This window comes from Simochromis diagramma, unplaced genomic scaffold, assembly GCF_900408965.1.
Source record: "Simochromis diagramma unplaced genomic scaffold, fSimDia1.1 OVJJ01000302.1, whole genome shotgun sequence".
NCBI classification, from domain to species: domain Eukaryota; kingdom Metazoa; phylum Chordata; class Actinopteri; order Cichliformes; family Cichlidae; genus Simochromis; species Simochromis diagramma.
In genome coordinates, this window is record NW_024386792.1 from 8,347,805 (window position 1) to 8,367,782 (window position 19,978).

At 39.1% G+C, this 19,978-nt stretch overlaps 1 protein-coding gene across 2 annotated transcripts in view; it reads right to left on the bottom strand.

Moving 5' to 3' along the window:
* ctnna2 (catenin (cadherin-associated protein), alpha 2) overlaps positions 1-16,951 on the bottom strand; it is a 334,263-nt gene extending 317,312 nt beyond the window's left edge. For both annotated transcript variants that reach the window (XM_040024188.1, XM_040024190.1), the window contains exon 1: positions 16,603-16,951. The gene's annotated coding sequence lies outside the window, so the exon portion shown is untranslated. The remainder of the gene's footprint in view (positions 1-16,602) is intronic.
* Positions 16,952-19,978: the final 3,027 nt, after the last annotated feature.

Below are 19,978 nucleotides of genomic sequence, written 5' to 3' on the forward strand. Positions count from 1 at the left end.
TAGAGTATCTTTATCTAAATGCATATAAAGCTAGAATTTTCATTTTTGTCTAAAAACAATATCGCTATCCCCCACAGTTCATGAATGTTACAATCCACATACTCAAAACACACTCAAGTGCACTCTAACAAATGAGTCAACTGTAAAAAAAAAAATAAAACAATTAAAAAAAACAAAAACAGGAAATCACACCGTCAAAGGTCATCAAAGTTTCCATTTTTAATTTTTATCCAGTTGTATTTCTTGACACAGACAAAAGGCACATGATTTAACCCTGACAGACTGATGACCTGTCTGGACTCTACACTGCCTCTCCCCCTCTGGTTAATAGTTTAGGAGGTCCCACATGTCCATCATTATTGCTATGAATTTAGATGCCACTGAACAATCCTCTTCATTTGTTGTTATATACTTGCCTGCTACTCATCCATCCATTTTTCTTTTGACTATGCAATGCAGTGTCATGGTGGCTTGAACAATATCCCAGCTGTCACGGGGTGATCACATTCACACTTACAACCAATTTAGAATTGCCAATTAACCTAACATGCACGTCTCTGCACTGTGGGAGGAAGCTGAAATACCCAGAGACAACCCACACAGGCACAAGGAGAACATAAAGCTGGAGGATTTGAACCTAGGACCTTCTTGCGGTTAGGTGACAGTGCTAAACGCCACTGCTAGTTATATGATATACATTTCTATGCCAGTGCTAGTGTTTTACATATTTTATGGTTTTTGTGGTGACAGTACCAATATCACAGGCCACCATATAGAGTTTTTTGTTTGTTTTGAAGACTTTTTAATCCCAGTGAAGAGCTCTACACTGGGCATTGATTTTGGTCAGCAGCTCCCTCTTTCTTTCTCTCCCACCCTCTGTTTTTGTATGTTTGTGTGAACAGTCTCTATGCAGACTGAATCAAAACAAGATAATTTATGGAAGAAAGGATTATTGTTCGCTTTACCCCTGTAAGAAAACAGGAGGCTGACTCCCTGAATAAAATCAATCCCAAATGGTCATGAACCTGTATATAAATGTATCCAAAATTAGTATTAGTGGATTCAAGCTGATGCTGGCAGAGTAGCCTATGTTCATATCATGCTACTGTGGCCTCAGTCAGGCCTAGAGACTGGTGGGCCATGGCCTGATAACCTGTAAGGGAAAAATGTGTATTCTCCAACTGGTTAGTGAGTGGTTTCTGGAAGTTGTGTGAAATTGGTCACAAAGAGGGTGTACAACCAAAAATATCCATGTGGTTCCTTTGGTTGCTGGCAGAATGAGGCTTTCACCAATAGTTTGATATAAAAACAACCTGAATAAAATGCCAACTTATCTAGAAACACTTGCTAACTAACAATAGAGCAGTCCTGACTAGTGCAGTGCTGTACACAAAGCTGCTTAAATTGACTGAGAAAAGAGTGGACTGTGTAAGAGTTATGAGAGTTTATCCTTTCTCTCACAGGATGTTTTGATAACTATTTTGACACACTTATAAAAAAAAACTCACCCTGAGGAGAGACAGACACAGTCTGGACCAGAGTTATTAGCTAAACAGAGTGCCAAGCATATGAAAAGTCTAAGCAATGCAATTATCTATCCAATTCATTTGTTTTGAATATTTCCAGCCTCCAACCAGCAGCAGCTGAAGCAGCGGGAGAGGTTCAGAAAGAGAAAGCTGTAGCTAATGAAGAGAGTGATGTAGGAGAGGAGTACAGCAGCCAACATGCTGCTGTGGGAGAGCAAGCAAGGGCAGAAGCAACAGTTCCACACGCACCCGTCAGCTATAGCCACAAATAGAATCCAATTCTGTCATGGTCCCAGCTGTGCATCTCCCTGATTCGTAGTGTTTCTGCTGCATTTTTCTTCTTCGTGTTCTTTGGTTTCCGTGTTTGTCCTTTCTGGGTTTGTTTATGTTTACAACTGTGGCATTTTATTTCTGCACTGCTGCCAGTTCACCTGTACAAAGGTCTCAACTGCCCAAAAATCACATTTTTTTGTCTTTATAACAAAAAAAGGGGGGGAAAGAAACACATAATTGAGCACCTAGACAACAGACAGCCATCGGCAGTGCTATTTATGTTTTCTTTTGCAATTAATAATCAACTCAAACATTATAAACTTAGCACAAAAAAATGAAGGAAGTTAGGAAGTTTAGTTGATCATTTCTTTGTTACAATTCTTCTTGGCAGTAAATCTTATACCTTTGGAAAGTCTGTTAATTTCCCCTTAAATGGTGCCAGATTTTTATGGAAAATGCACTTGTGGGTTGAGCAGCAGAGTTCAGTATGTGGGTTGTCCCCATAACGAACTCTGTCAATGCTAAACAGCTTGTACTGCTTTGACTCTTGTTTTGAGTTTCATCAGGTGTCTGACTGGTGCTTAATTAGCAGCACCTGTGAGCAAGAATCCTGCTACAGTTCGAGTCTGCTCCAAGCATCCCAGATTTCACTGATATGGGTAGGACCCGTGCCAAAGGGCAACTTCAAGCTGTTCTTTTTGCAAAATCAAGTTGCAGCAATATTTGGAATGAGCCTTGAAATCATCTCCAAAATGAAGGCCATATGAGAGGCAACATCAAAGACAGGCCAATAAGTGGGCGCCCACAGGGAGAAACACCACAAAAAGACCATTTCGTCAGTCTGTCAGCACACAGTCTACAGATTTGTGATCATGTTTGCTGGACAATACAGCAGACGGCTCTCTACCCAGACAATCTTCAGAGCTGCCAGTAGGCCTATCGTGACTGCTCTTCACCATTAGGCCGGTTTGGGCCGCTGTCACCAACATGTGCACTGGAACTTGAAGGTGTAAAGGAATGTTATGTTCCTCTATGCTGATGACTCTAGATTCTGCCTGCAGATTATTACGTCTAGTATTTAATATTGGATAATATGTTTGAATTTAGAATCCAGCTGTACACCAAAGATTCACCCACAAATCAAGCTCTTGCAGTGTAGGCCTATATCTGCTCCAACTATTTACTCCACTCTCCCTGAGATGATTAAGTTCACCAGTATGGTGTAAATGCAACAAACTAAATTCAGGTTCAGCAACATTTTTCCAATACTGTTTGACCTTCTAGAAACTTTTGTTTGTTCCTGTGCTTTAGGTAGTGTAGTTGCTTCTTGCCAACACCAGCCAAGCTTCACTCCACCAGCTACCAAGCCTGCCTCTCCCATCTGTATTCCAGCAGACACCCTCCTCAACTCACTCTGTTAACAGTCCAAAACTATATTTCCCAGCCTCACTGCCAGCTACAACTAACTTTGAACCACTTCCCCACTTACCACAACTGCAACATTTAAACTGCTAAATTGAATAGATCCTTTTCCAATCTGTTCTTTTTTCACTTGTTCTTTTGGATTGCCTCTTCAGCTCTTAACAGATTCTGTAAATCTGGCAAAGTGCAGTGCATAAAAAGAAACAATTAAAAAACCATTTATGTTAAAGTCTCATGAGTTACACATATTGCATCTCAAAGTGATGAAAAAGAATATTCAAGCTCACTACAGTCCTTATGTGTGATTTGACTATTTTCTCCTGTGATGGTCTTAAAGGCAGAATCACAATCAAGATGCCACCCTGCCTCATGTGCGTGTAAACATGGATTAACGTCATTACACTGAATGTATTAACAAATGAGGTTAATACATGATAAGCATTTAAGGAGCAGAGAAATTAGGACAAATCCAAGTGCTAAAACAAGTGGGGATTACTCATAATATTTACATTTACAACACTATATTCAAACAAAAATGCAAAACAATAAAAATATATAAATGCATAAACGGTAAATGCTGAAGCATATTTATTTCCCAGCCCCTTGTTCAGTATGTTTACAGTAGTTTTAATATCAGTAATATATAATATTATCAGTACTGACTAATTTCTATTTTAAGCATGGGCGAGAAGCCGGGTAAAAATAATGCTACAAGAGGAAGGTCCTCGAAATTGAGCTTGCAATACTTTTAACACTCAAAAGGAAAATTATAGACTTATTTACTGCTAGACCATCTGCTAAACTCTCCAACAAAGAAAGTTAGTGGTGAGTCAAAAAACGTATTAGCGCTTACAAGGCTGGGGCATTTAAAATGCATTTCAAATGAAATATCTGAATGGTTATAAAGGACCATATATTGCACATTTTTCTCCCTGAGAACAAGCATATTATTCAAAGGTAGAAAACAACGTTTAAACACTGCTTGCAATGCATAAAATGGGCATCAGCTCTTTTTTTTTACCCTCTGACACCAACTTTGTGACTACAATCCCTGTCATTTGCCATTATGTAAAAGTTAATATGCCAACACTGCACTGACCCAGATTCAAAGCAGAGTTAAATACATGCACACAGATGCGTGGAGCAGCAGGGGAATCTGTAAATGCAGAAGTCAAGGCTCAAACTGTCATATCACTGTTCTCCAGAGCCGTGTTTTTAGAGTGTCCAAAAAAGACTGATCAAAGTAGAGCACAACCTGTGAAATTCTCAAAGCAGTCATGTTCTCTTAGGAACTCAAAACCCTTTTTTAAATACATAATGTCTGCAACGAAAAGCTGAGTTACAACGTCTTCTGATAACCTACCCCCAACTGACTGGAAGTGATCCCTCAATCAAATGAAACACTTTTCCAAAAAGTCACATTTTGTCCTTTGGATATAGTCGGTGTTAGTAGAAAGGGAAATTGTAATCTTGAGTATATCACATTTTACCCCACTCATCAGGATCTGTTTGAGTGGCAACCCTAGAAATATAGTAAAAGAAAACAACAGAATAACTATTGTTCTTAAGCTTTAGTATAAGGTGCAGGACAGCTGGTGAATTTAAAAGTTTTGTTTTTTTATCATGGAAACACAAAAGAAGATGAGTATCATAGAAAAAAACCAATGAGTGTGTATACCTTGTAGAATGCATTATGTACTTCGTAGAGCTGAATACTTCAGTAGCTTTCAACTAATACCTCATTCTTAAAAGGATGACTAGACACTGGTTGTGCAATTATCATTCAAATGTTCCTTTAAAGGGTTACTGGCATTTCTCCCTTCTACTGCAACTAAAACAATACATCACACAGGGTGAAGTCCATCAATACTTAAAAGAAACAAAAAAAACAAATCCTAGACTAATTGGCTTTTACTCATTAATCAATTTGTTATTCTCTTCCCTAACAAACAGGAATTTGTTTTCCTCGTTATTCAGTGCACCCAAATTAACTTGAACATTGGAAAACTCAACTAAAACAATTCATGTTTTATATCCAAAGTGGGTTGCCATTTACCTTTGCCATTCCCCAAATGGGCTTTTTTTTATCTGTTTTTATTTAATCCAAATTATGTCCAAAAAAAAAAAAATTATTAGAACAAATGTCTAAAATCTGTCAGACCTTCATCACACCATATCTAAACATTCAGTCAGCTGAAGTCACGTCATTTAAAACTGTCATGATTATCATTATTAACACTCCTCTCATTGTCACTTTTCTATGGTGAGTCTGCTGCACAAACAGGCTCAGATCCACAGTCCTAGAATGCAGCTGGCAACAGTAATATTTGTTTCCAGTGATTTGCTGCAATCTATAGGCTATGCCAACCAGATCTTCCAAGTATGAAAAGAACTGGATATGCTGCACGCAAGTACAGAACACAAGAAAGATTACAGATTCACTGGATAGACAGCTGAATGAAATCAATGACCACCACAGCAGCAACCAGACCAGCCTGTAGGTAATGAAACATAAGACAAGGCAGGCAAAGGCTAGCTTGTTTCCAGCGATTGAGCTTTCAGTTAAGTTAAATATGTACATAAACACATACACTAAAATACAGAGCTATATACTTAAAATCATAGATATTATTACTAGATGTATGGCAGCCCATGACAGTTTAGTTATGGTTTACTGTCTGGGATTAAGTAATGACAGCAGTTTAGAATAAATAGGTCACATATAAATAAAGATTTATAATCCCACATCAGACATGAGGTTTGCCTTTGGAAGTGGAATACAGTTAAAAAGAATGAAGATGCATGCAATCTGCAACTTCTAAAAAAAAAAAATCAAACCATCTAGTGGATACTAAAAACACTTCACTGTTTGTTTGTTTTTTATTACTGTTTTTATTTTATTTTTTAAATGTTATTTGGGGAATGCTCCCTGATTTGTGTTTAATTTCAAATACTCTAGAACTTGAGCACAGCAAAACTCATTGGCCAGATGAGAAAGTGATGGGAGGAAAGAGCAAACAGGACACTGAACGCCATAAATGTTCTTCATGGATGCTGAACATGTATGTGTGTAGGTCATGGGTCAGGTTTTCCATGGCCATCTAATATTTAATATTATTAGCATAGCCCTGTACGTTGTAGCAAAACAACATAATGGTCATTATCAGGTCAGCTTGAAAGACACATAAGTGGGCTTCTCATGCCATGATGCACATAATGTACATGTCCCCTGCTACATAACTTAAACTTTAACTTAGTCTTAAAGCCTCAAGCTCCCATCTTGCTGAACAGTAATACGTTGAAATCTTTCATGGTTGAGTACTCTTCTTTGAATTTTTATTTTTTTTTAAATGCTTTTAAAACATTTTGTGAGGTGTGAATGCGGGTATGAATGTGAGTGTCTCTGTGTTAGCCCTGCAACAGACTGGGTGTACACTACCTCTCACCCTAAAACAGCTGGGATTGGCTCCAGTAAAAATTGGTAACTGAAACTGTAAGGTAACTGAAATAGGGTAACTTTTGTCTACAAAAGATTTTTTTTAAAGAATCCTTAGTCCAAAGAACCGGTTGGAGGTCAATCCAGACCACCAGTCTTGCAATACATTGATGGAAATTCTGGAACATGACATATGGCTGTGACTGGGCTCCTTAGGCCAGGGACCATACTATAGCTTACATAATGAATCATGTTGTGTTCAATTAGACAAGCAATTAGGAGGATCAACTAACTAAAAAAGTGCCTACTTAGTTCATTACAGCATGTGAAGAGGGTAAACGTTTTCTTACAGACCTCAACAGAAACTGGCTTCATTTTTGTTTTATTGTAAACCAGAGAAAAATGGCGAACGTGATCAATGTCCAGAAACAAGTTGTTTAGCCAAGGTTACTAAAGTTGACCAAAGCAAAGAATGTACATGTTCTTAATCTCATGAAAACATTTTTTTTAGTGTTTCAAAGCACCTGACTGACTGGACCAAAGATGTATCTTTTAACAGGACAACCACCCTAAACCCACACCCAAGACAGCACTAAATCAACAGGAGTAGAAACTAAGTCAACTGAAACTGTCCACTGAAGTTACTGTAAAAGAAAGCTAGCCTCTCGTTTAAAAACTCACACACAGGATCACTAGCTCTTGTAAAGTTTTAAAGCAGTGAGTTAATACTGGGTAACTATGAACGACTGTAGGCAAGAGAGAAAGGAACAGCAGGAAGCACAGTACACTGAAGTATGGGAATAATTTCTGAGAAATTGGGAAAGACGCTGAAAGCTGCATTCAGCCACTGCACTGTAGGGCATTTCTGTGAAAATCGGTAAGCAGCTGCAGATTCTAAGCCTTTAACACCCCAGTTTTTGGTTTATTTATAGAAAAGATCCATCTTATCTTGACTGAGGTTGAGGTTCATTTGAAATCAACTTTTGAGGGGGGGAGGAGAATTATTTCCCCAGCCACTCATTCCAAGCTTCTAGGCTAAGCTATGAATGTATTGCTCCTGGTCAGCATATAGATTTTCTGTAAGAAAAGAGAAGAAAAGCAGTCACCTAACAATAGAGAAGTTAATTCACCAAGACAGAGCGCACACACACACTGTGGGGGAGGAGCTAGCAAATACTTGGGGCCCATGTTGGTCCCAGATGTAGCCTGAGGTGGGGGTGTAAAAAGAATCAGAGAGAGAGAAGAGAGGCCCCAGAAGCACAGAACAACTGAGAAGATGAGGGACTTGAAAGCCCTCTAGCAAGACTTTCCACACAGCGTCGTTATTGATGATCAAAACAATAAGGTCGCATGATAGAGGATAGGGACAAAGCAGAAGGCGAGAAAGAACCTTCTAACAACCTGAGTGTGTTGACATGGCACTGCATGGCTAGAGAAATGACAAATGTGCAAGTAAGGATGACCCTGAATTTCTGAAATTACATACAGTTCACCAAACAACATTGTTAGTGCTCATTCATTGATGCACATGCTACATCTGCAAAACACAGCGGATTCCTACAGCGATACCTCCCTGCTGTTGAGTCCTACTGAAACTAACGTGCTTGTTCTCCTCAGAACTTCATTAATCTCTGAACAGATGAAAAAGTTATCACAATTTTGGGCAATTTCCACATGTCACTATCAAATATCTTTTCAAAGAATAGACATAAAATTTTCTGTTTTTTGAAATACAACATTATGCCAAAACAATATCATAACAGATGCAATTGATAAAAACATCTCACATGAATTATCTGCATGAATGCATTTCATTTTTACTCTTTCAAGCACTCCTCTGAAGGTGAAAGAGAGATCCAAATCACCTGGACAAATTCTGGAAAATAACTTAGGCTTTGTTGTTATTTTATACGCTCAAACCGATAGGGCCACCAGCAGACAAAAAGAAAAATGCTATTAACAATTCAATTTTGTCAGAATCAATAACTGCTTCCAAGAGACTGTGACATCTGCGGGAGGCTGGGGGAGACTCATTACAACAGTAGTGTGACACTTGGGAGCAGCGTGGCATAACGCTCTAGTTCAGAACCTCTATGAGAAAAGGTGCCGTCTGTGCTGTGAAAAAATATACAGCTCTCGGGAGAACTGAACTCTGTCCACTGTCCACTCTGTTTTCCACTGATACGACTAAAATTTCATTAGAGGTTGTTTCCACTTCTTAATTAAAGTTGTTATCAAAGAACAGCTTTAATTTTGTAAAGGGAGCTCCTTGGTCTTTATGTTTTGCTGATTCAAAAGATTTCCATTATCTAACTAGCAGCTCACTGTGAAATAAGCAGACTGCATTTTCCCCAGATGCAAGTGTTCCCTTGACAAAACGCGCGATTACAAAATTTTGGGTTTATCAGTGAATTGTATAAAAACAAAACTTGCATTTGACATAACTTATATTTGGTGTTAGACCCAGCTGCTGCCACACTATCCACGGTAAGTTTATACTGTGTGGCAGCAAAGTTATGTTAGTTCTGTGAGTCTAATTAGTTTTTATTTTTATTTTGTTTTGACTTTTTGCTTTTCCAAGGTGAGTTTGCTCATTTCAGTTGAGTTTTTATTAATTTAAGTGTTAGTTTAAGTCTTTATTACATTTTATTATATGGAGAGCATATATCTGAGAAAAGATTTATGGAAATTAGTGCAAGTATTACAATAAAAACACAGAACCTTTGAAAGCAGTTGATCACAGTGTTGTAGATATCCAAAGTCACACACACACACACACATACCCAACTCTCTCTATCTCGACATATTAGCAGACGAAGACAACCGTAGTGATAGATATAGCTATACCCAATGACAGCAACATCGGGAAAAAGGAACACGATAAGTACCAAAGACTGAGAGAAAAGCTCAAGAAGAGGTGTAGGGTGAAGGCAACTGTGGTCCCAGTGGTAATCTAAGCACTCGGTGCATTGACCCCCAAACTGGGCGAGTGGCTCCAGCAGATCCTAGATAACTGTTTTGGGTTTTTTTCCAGATGTAATTTTAGTTTATTTTTAGTCAACTACAATGACCTTGTGTGGCAGAGCTGCTGGCACGAGTGTGGGCGTGACTACCTAAATGAAGGAATATAAATGTCTCAGATATCAGTTAAACAACAAGGTATACAATGAAAAAACATCTTTAAAATACAGTATTGCCATCTTTGTTTGCTTTTGGAAGAGTGACTCATTTAAAAATATAGATGATGGATTTCACTACTTTCTGTGGCCAGTTGTGCAGAAATATTATATATAATATTCCAGATTTCCCATCCTTATGCTGACTTCCCGAATGAATTCACATCAGTTAAATGAGCTAAAAAAATTGGGTTAGCTGTAGCAGAATACTTATGAAAAACCTGGTTTACCAGATGGCCACCAAAAGTTTCTTTCATTTTCTCCAATTTGACATGAAACTTAAAACCATGTTTCAAAAAGAGCTCTTGTGCAAAAAGCCCGAGGGGCTGTTACTGCTACTGAATCTATAAGCGCTATATGCTTACAGGCAGCTGGCCACAGTAAACACAGTATCTGTATGACTACAACAAAGTACATAGTTTAGTAGATCAGCACAGTGTAAAGGGAGCATCCATGTGAAGTCCTGAACATTACATCCTGACATTAACTTGACATTAAACACTAAAGTGATGAAATATTTACCAGTAAAATTCCCATAAGTAAGTCTTACTACTTCAAATTCTTACAATCATTAAAAAAAAAACCTCATCATTTGTTTGAGTCTATAAAAACCGGGCAGAAAGCAGTGACAGCTGCCTGGATACCTTTCAGCCTAAGAGGATAAAATCTCAAGTTATATTTCGATTTTTAATGGAGTGCTGAATGGAATTTTAAAATAAGTGCAAAATCAAATTTTACCTTCTACCTCACTGTATTGCAATGGGACTTTAAAACAGGGGGAATGTAACAATCTATCTAACTTGCTAATAGCTTGTCAATAATATAAACTGAAGCTTTCAATGTTATCCACTTTTGTTAAAACTGCTGCTGTATGCACCGTTTATCTGCAGACTCTATTAAACCACTGTGCAAATACAGTGTGTAGGACAATGCAAAGTAGTGTGCAAAAGTCTGCAGTCTTCCACGTTTTCCATTGCTTGATGGATTAAACTAGAATCGCACTTATTCATGTTCATAATTCAATTAATCTTGACAATATCTCTAATGCTGCTGACTGAAATGCAGCTCCAAACACGACCACTATGTTTCATGCATGGCTGTAGAGACTAATGCACCTGATGCCACTGATGTTAACTTCTTGTGTGGTGACAGCCACCGTTCCACTGTGATTATTTCTGACATGGCTTCAGCGATCATTAAACAGATCAATTAAAGGGTCAGCTCATTTCTCAGGTCCTGTGTCAGATCCTTTCTCTATATTTTCCTATTTCTTCCAGATACTTTTTTCCTCTGTTGTACATTGTTTTAAGGCCTGCCACTTCTTCGTTTGTCCTCCACATGTCCATTTACCTTTTATTTCTTAAGGATATTAAACACCCTGCTGAGATATGCCAAGTTCTCTTTCGAATCACCTTAATGACGAAAAAACATTATCTTAAATGTCAACCTGTATTATCTTTTGTTTTTTGTAGTTTGAACTAAAGAAATGCGAATAAATTATATAATTTTGTGACAGTGTGCTAGTAAAAGGTGCCTAAAGATACAATTTAAAACAGTCTTCTTGCAAAGTTGTCTGTTATGTTCAAGCACATTAGTTCATCCTTTGAACTAGGTGTCTCTTGTACGCTTGAATGTTTCATAGATCAGTATTGAGTGGCTTAACAAACAAACAAACAAACCATTCCTCTGAAAATAGTCATTGGGTGAATAAGCAGCCAATGTCCAAAGAAAAACCATGAAAGACCTTCAAAAAATCTGAAGAACTATTGCTCAGGACCATTTCTTTATATTTTGCTCCTTGGAAGCAAAATATAAAGAAATGAGGGGTGGCTCAAGCCCTTTGCACAGTGCCAAATTGGCCATTGATGTGGACATGAGCATGAATAGTTATCTGTCTCTCTGTGTTAGCCCTGTGATGGACTAGTGATATGTCCCTGGTGTACCCTGCCTCTCACCCTCTGGCAGTTGGAATAAGTTTCATGGCCCACTGCAACTCAGAACCGAATAAACAAAAGAAAATAGATGGATGGTTATATGGATGTTTTTTGTTTTGTTTTTTAAAATATTATCACACTCTGATTTTGAAGCCATCCCACACCTTAAAATCTGTGAATATCTGTTCGCAGCTTACAGTGGCTGAAAAGGGCAGGATTCCTATAATTCCAAAGTGCTGTTAAAAATTTAGCTGCAACCTGGTTTTAAGATCCAAGTTTCAAAACATTAAAATTTAACAATTGTTCCCACACAAGTCAAGTCGTGATGACACAAGAGATGCACATACATTGCACTTTTCATTTATTTAAATTTTATTAGCTTCTTGAGTCTCCTGATGGTTTCCAACACTTCATGAGCATTTTTTTATGGGAGGAAATGTTATTCGACCACACCCACTCACAGACCATCCTCAGTAATTGAGATTGAGTTTATTGATTTTTCTTTTTCTTTTTTTTCTCTTTTTTGGTAATGACAGTCTTGTAAAGAATCAAGCTTGGCTGGAACACTATAAATGTTCACTCAAACGGCCCTTTTTCCCGGCATTGTAGCTGCAGTTGTGGTCTTTTGCAGAATAATAGACATGAAAATTAACTTAAGAGAATACCCCTGTTCTTTGTGGCTGTGCCAAACTGCTGCTGACACGATATTTTCAAGTACTGCTGGATCATCTAATTTATTGTCCCCCTTGAAAAAATAAAGATCTCAGTCCTATTTTTTCCTCTATAGTCCATTGTGGAATAATGTTCTATAAAAAGTTAAGGATTAATCTAACCAATGCAACATATGCCCATGTCATATACTATTGAGTAGGCTGAAAAAGAGTTATCTGTCCCCACACACACAGACCAATAACACTGTTTCGCAGCAGCACAGTATTATGCCTTGAAAAAAGAAGACAATGAATGCTTAGTGAAAATGCCTGCTGTCTGGACAGTGCAATTCTACATGAAGGCACAGCAGGATAATATAAACCCTAGTTTTAGGAGAGTTAAAATCGACACTGTGGACAAGTGTGCTACAAGAATCGATTGTTTGCTGTTGTTGCTATTGCCTCATCCCTCATCTCTTAAACACCATCAAATATTTGTGCAAGAGCTGGAGTGAAAGAGGGCTTAAGAGGAGAAGCAGTCGTGTTCCACTTAGCGGGGAACCATGGCTACCTCAAAGCTCTGCTTCAGTATAACAACAACAGGGGGTTCCATGGTAGTCAGCCAATATCACTTCCTCTCCCAGGAGACAGAGAACACAATGCACTCCTGGCTGCGATTGATTGCACAGTCACACCCATAAATTATGGCCTTTCCTTATCCTCCAGTGACAGAAACGGGATTTTATACTGTAAATGACATACACTAAATGAGCCAAAATGTTTCCATGATTGCATAAAGGTGGCTGGAAAAAACTACAATTTTTGTTATTTGGATAAGAAAAGAGTTTAATTGTCTCACAATTAGTTCAAATTTATTTTGCTCAACAATGGACAATGTTCTGATTGTGATTGTGTGACTTTGATTTCAAATTGTTGTTGAAAGGTTTGAGTTCTTCGAAGCAGTGGTGTATGATGTACTTATCCGCAGCAAATGTATTCCTCACATGCAACAACTCTAGTTTGAAATCCAGCAGGCCGTGCTGGTGGACTCAAACAAATTCTAATTAAGCCAACGAAAAAGAGGTCTATCTAAAAAGAAATGTAACGATATCATTTAAAGTGTTAATTGTATTATTTCACCTCTTTATCCTGCTATCAGACGGCTCTTTCCATCGGGAAACAGAGAACGTTATATACTTCTATAATCTCTTAAAAGCCACTAGACCAGCGGTCCCCAACCTTTTTTGCGCCACGGACCGGTTTATGTCTGACAATATTTTCACCGACTGGCCTTTAAGGTGTCGCGGATAAATACAACAAAATAAAATCAGTACCGGTACCAAAAAAAGATGATTTATTCATAACACACGGGAAAAGACCCAGGGACACCGAGTTAACAATAAAAACTATAGAAAAATAACGCTAAAAACCGATAAAACCCCTTAAAACCATAAATTTCACACCCAAGCCTCAACTCTCGTGGTCCAGTACCAAACGACTCACGGACTGTTACTGGTCCGTGGCCCAGGGGTTGGGGACCACTGCACTAGACCACTTAGCCAATCATTAGACATTATCAGACTCTTCAGATATTTGCTTGTTAGATTGATGTTAGGTTTCATAATTTGGATATTCTTGTTTGCTTTGTTTATAAGGAAACATGGACCCTCTCAGCTTGAGTGCTGACAATCCTCTCACTCAAGGAATCTATCACCATGCTCCAGCTGATCTCATTGTTGTTTTATTTAGCAACTTTTTTAACCAGACCTTTTTGTTGTCCTTTTCTGAAAAGGGCCAAGCTCGCAATAGACAATAGCAAATGCATTGCGTTACTTCCAGCTAATCATTTTACTTATGCCTGTTGGCAAAATCACAGCAGACATACCTTATCTACAGCACTGCACTGCATAGCTTCTGTCCCCATACTACAAACTGCTTCTCCAAACTAGGGAGTGCCAGCATAAGCTATAGGTAATACAGTGATTAAGGGTAAGTACCTCATACAAAACTACTTCAAAGAAACTGAGCTTCCCCTTTAGGTTTTTCCAAAAGATCAATGTGATTAAAAACCCTGTAAATAAACAATGTCATGCTACTGACTAAAGCACACTTAGCATTGGTTAAAATGACAACAATTAAATATATATAAATCACAAAGGTTAAACAAATAAGCCCTGCATAAAGATAAGGTCTAAGGCAGATGGTTAGACAGTGACACACATATGCAGCATTTCCCAAAGGGCAGAGCAGAGTCTGTCCATTCTTGGCAGCGTGGAATCACAGCTCTTGCTTTGGCTGTCTCTTGTCAGTATTGTGTAAAAGACATATTTAGTGCTTATAGTTTTACATAGCAAAATTAGTGCAGCTACACGTCTTCTCTTTGATCATCAAATCGAAGCACGGGAATCTAATTGAGTGCTGAAATCATTAGCTGATTATTTGGTAACTATTCTTCAGAAACTAATGTGACAGTTTTGTCAACAGTTTTCATACTTGCGCTATCATTCAGGTTATTTTACAGGCAAAACTGCCTCATTTTCCACATTTTGCCTTATTTAATTTATCCTCAATATGTGTAATACTGTTAAACGTTAAACTAAATTAAAATGTAGACACATTTTACATAAAATTGCTTACTAGTTTTCTGGAAATGTATAAACTAAATGATTAATTTGTGTATTTGAAAATAACCAATGAATTACCTGAACATGTAAATAATCACTATAGGTGTAATCACTGTGACAGCTGGTAAACATAACATCTGTTGATGCCTTTGGAGGACACACATATAGTTTTTTTTCTTCCTCAAGACTTCTTTTAAAATCCAAATCATTAACACTCTAAACAAGATTCCTCTTTGATTTGAACTTCGACTGTCTCATTTGTTCCAGGCTTCCCCTTTCTAGCAAACAAAATGTGAAGATAAACATAGGAGGGAGAGACCAGCACAGCCCATCAGTGTCAGCTCAGCATGCCTCCTTGCCAATCAAAAGTTCAGATTCTAAATCGAGACACTGTGTGAACTCTAGAGGCTTCTGGGATCTCAGATCTCCAGTTACAGGAAAGGAATGAGGCAAACTACACAGGGTCACCAAGCAGGGTAATAAATGAACGCAAACACTACACACACAAACTTAGAATTTTACAAAAAAAACCCAAAAAAACAAATAACCAGAAACTCAAAAATGTATAATATGCCAAACCCTCACTCGACTGTATGTTATTCCTATGTATGAGTGCTTCCGCTGAATAGAGCGCTTTAGTTTATTCCACTGTGCCATAATGTGACAATAGGGCGATTTAAGGGCATGAAAAGTCTATGCGTAAGTGAACTCGGGTGGGCTAAATAAAGAGGCTACTAAAACAGCTATTCCTCATTTAAAAAGGAACGGACTTGGCGTTAAAAGTAGGGTTTGCACTTGCAGCGTTGAGACAAAGCAAAGCTGTGTAGCGTCACTTTGCCACTTCACTTCACATCCTCGACTCGGACGAAGACGGTGTTATAATAACGGAATCAAAATCAGCTGCGAGCTAATAATACGTCTTCGGCTGCCGCAGAAAAAGAGTGATGAGCTCACAAGTAACAAAGTAACAGTCTCAGCTAAACAAAGAGGATTAAAATTATCTAAGAAATGCAACAGTGCTGTTAACAACACGGCGGGTGCATGCTTCACTGTCTCAGCGTAAAACAAGAAACGGGAGGTGTTCTAAGCAGCCCCTGAATAATTAAGCAGCTTCCAATGCAGGTGTGGGTCCGTTATTTTACTGGCAATAAAGTACCCCGGTGTCTTTTAGCTTTAGCTACTATACTAGCCTAGCAGCCTAGCATGGCTCTGCCCCACAGACAGGCTTTCAGCACTGGGTTCACTGGATAGCAGCGCTCGGGAGTGCGGTTTAGATAACGTTAGCAGAGTGGGCGACACTGAGATTTTTAGCTAACGAGAAATTTCCAGCTTAGTATATAAAAGTCTCTTGAGTCTGCTTTGGTAATAATGAAGCGTAAAGTATTTCGACGAGGGGTTGTAGTCAAGTGCCCCGCCAAACTGGCTAAAGCACAATGATGAATGAAAAGCCGGACCTCGCCTAAGCTAATGTTAGCAGCACGGCGGGTCAGTCAGTGCAGCAAGTGTAATGCTACCAGTGTGCTAGCAGCAAAAATCTCTCAGCTGACAACTAACTACATACCTTTAACCGTTGGGGATGACACCTCTTGTAGGTCCACAAACTACTCACGGCGCCTGTTCTCACTGAGTATTTCCCAAACAGAAAACGAAGGGGGTGGGGGGGCCTCCTATTCAGTAAAGCCACAGCAAAACGTGCAAATAGACTCAATCCGGACGCTTTCCTCAGTCTTGTGGTGCTGAATCTAAAAGCTACACGCTTCTGTCGGTGTCTCGGAAGTGCCTCCTCCTCCTAGAGCTCCCTGCGAAATAATGACCCCTCCCAGCGCTCCAACCACAACAACGGAGTGGGCAGGTGCAGATGATGGTGCGCTACTAACGGAAAGCCTTGCAACATAGTGGACTGTGTGTGTGGTAGATTCCAGGGCTGTCAAATCAGGAGAGTCTCCGTCGTTGACGCATGCGTGCTTCCTGTGTGCGAGCGCTTCTACGGGGTGTAGGAAATCTGGGACTCTGAGAGCGGGATGGAGGTGTTGGTAATATTAAGCAAAAATATACTGTATTTGTGTTCATGACATCATCAAAATTGAAGAAATAAATATAATAATATAATAATAAATAACAAGCCTACTAAATTAGCTGTGTGGATAACACTAGGTGTGATTTGCAGAAAGTTATGACTGATTATCTTAGACAGGATAGACACTCGATATTTTGGTAGTGTGACACCAGCTTGAGAGCCAGCGCTGTGCGTGATACATAAAGAATTAATGTGTGCCTGGCAGTTATAATAGTTTTGCATGATTCACTAGATTTTTTTTTTTTTAATTTATTTACTTCCCTTTATTTTTGTTTCAAAATCACATTTTGTTCTTTCTGGATCTTTCTGGATTGAATTTGCCTGTTTTAGTTTATTATTAATAGTTGAAAAAAACATTATTAGGAATAGGTTTTGCAATTTCCTTTTACAAAAAAAGCAAACACTTTTATCATTTACAGTAATGTAAATATCCTCATCAAATCAATATGCACCAAAGCCAAAGTTGAGACTTTCCTTATTTTTCTTAGCAAGCTACCAAGTTATTTTTTTCTTTTCACCTCTATTAACTACAGCTACAGTTTCTTTTTCACAGCTAATCTTCAGGAATTCGTTTTCCAGGAAGTTAGAAAAAGTGTGACAAGGACCCATTATGCGCAGAAGGACCCTGAAGCTGAAACGGTAATTGTATTATTTACATTACTTTTACTGCTGTGCCTTTGCTTTCTAAGAAATACTGAAGAGATGAAAATAAAAAATCTACAAGGGCTCCCACTCCTCCTGTTCACATTTATATCATTTATTGACTGAAGTCCTTTGTTTATTGTAGTAAAATTGTAACTTAAATCAAGAAATCAACAAAATCAACTGGGGGGTAGGGATAGCTCAGTAGATAGAGTGGTGGCCCCATGATCGGAAGGTCGGGGGTTCAACTCCACTGAATGGTTACCCTGAGGTACCCCTGAGCAAGGTACCGTCCCTACACACTGCTCCCCGGGCGCTGCATTGGTGGCTGCCCACTGCTTCACTGGGTGAATGGGTTAAATGCAGAGGAGCAATTTCCCTATGGGGACTAACACATTAAGAATATTCTAATAATAAAAGGTTTATTAATCTTTTCTACACGGACCTTACCTCACCCAGTCCAAAACCCTGTAACATACTGTCATATGTACCTTCAGCCTTACTGGAACTTTTTTATATGCATTCTTTTCCCAGTCCTCTGGTTATCTGTGGTGATCGTGGCTCAAGAGTTGTCAGTTCGTCTCGTAATTGGAAGGTTGCTGGTTCGAGCCCCTGCTTGGACGGTCCCGGTCGTTGTGTCTTTGGGCAAGACACTTCACCCGTTGCCTTCTGGTGGTGGTCCTCGCCTCTGTCAGTGAGCCCCAGGGCAGCTGTGGCTACAATGTAGCTTGCCATCATCAGTGTGTGAATGGGTGGATGACTGAATGTAGTGTAAAGCGCTTTGGGACACAAAGTAAAGCGCTATACAAATACATTTACCATCACTCTTAGTCTGAAAGTATTTGCATACCTTCACATGTATTTAAAATTTTGATAGTTTGTACAATTACTTTTGAGCCTCTGAAAATGGGAGACTTTGAAAGTCTGCACTTCAGTCACATTTGTTTTGATTTCTTGGATCCTCTTTTCCTTGAATAGATAGCAGATAAAGAAGAAATAATAAAGCAGGGAGAAAAAGTGTGAGGGCAGTCATCCATCAAAGGGCCCTGGGTTGGAGGCATTTGCCTTGGGGCATATGGTTGTCTGCACAACATGTGAACTTAACCAGCACCCCCAGCACATTTGGATTGTTTGATTTTTATTGATTTTTCCACTATGGTGGTGTACAGAAATAAAACTACAAAAATGGTGTCACTGTCCAACAAATTATTGATAAGGCATAAACCTGCACTACCAGCTAGTAGGTTTTTGGTAGGTGATCTTTGACTTTACGGCGGGAACAACCTCATGGGATGCTTTTAGATCCTATGTATGGTAAATCAGCAGAAGACAACTGAGCTTTATTTGTCAATTCATCTTGTGCCACTTTACATTGCAAGGTAAAGATTTGTCAACATCGCACAGAGAAATCCAGTATCACTTGACAATAGTGGGGAGACGCTGCAACACCCTCATCTGGGTCCTTTTCCATGTATCAGAATGGAGGAGCTATTTCTGGTTATCTGTGCTGCGCACACTGTCCCTTAGGGTGAGCCCAAATGCACTGTAAAGGAAACTCATTTCAGCCACTGCCCATAGCTCATGACCATTTGTGATATTTGGAACACAGAATAATGGGTTTAATTGTGAGCTTTGCTTTTGGGCTAAACCCCCCTACCACACTGATACCCCAAAACAGAACCTGGATTACCACAGGTGTGTTATCTGTCCACTTCACAGTCTCCAGATCCTTCTTAGCTTCACTTATAAACCCAGCTACTCTACCTGAATTCAGCCTTCCCAGTCAAATGAATGCAGATCAAGCAGCAGAAATGCGCTTTCTCTGAAGGCTGGCCGGCCTCTCTCTTAGAGATAGGGTGAAAAGAACAGTCATTTGTCACTCCTCCACATTGAAATGAGCCAGTTGAGGTGGTTCAGGATGCCTCCTGGGTGAGGTATTCTGGATATGTCCTACTGGGAGGAGGCCCGGGGTAGACCCAAGATATGCTGGTGAGATTACATCGGTGTAATTTTGGATAAACTGAAGGAGGTCTCTGTGGAGAGGGAGATCTGGGCTTCTCTGCTTTTGCTACTGACCCTACGACCTGGCCCTGGATAAGCAAAAGAAAAAGGATGGATGGATGGATGGATGGATTCAAATGATAACCATTTATCTCTAAGTAGTTTCAAAGAAGCTTTGTGATTAGGTTTCAGCTCAAGCTTGATTGAGATGGCTGAC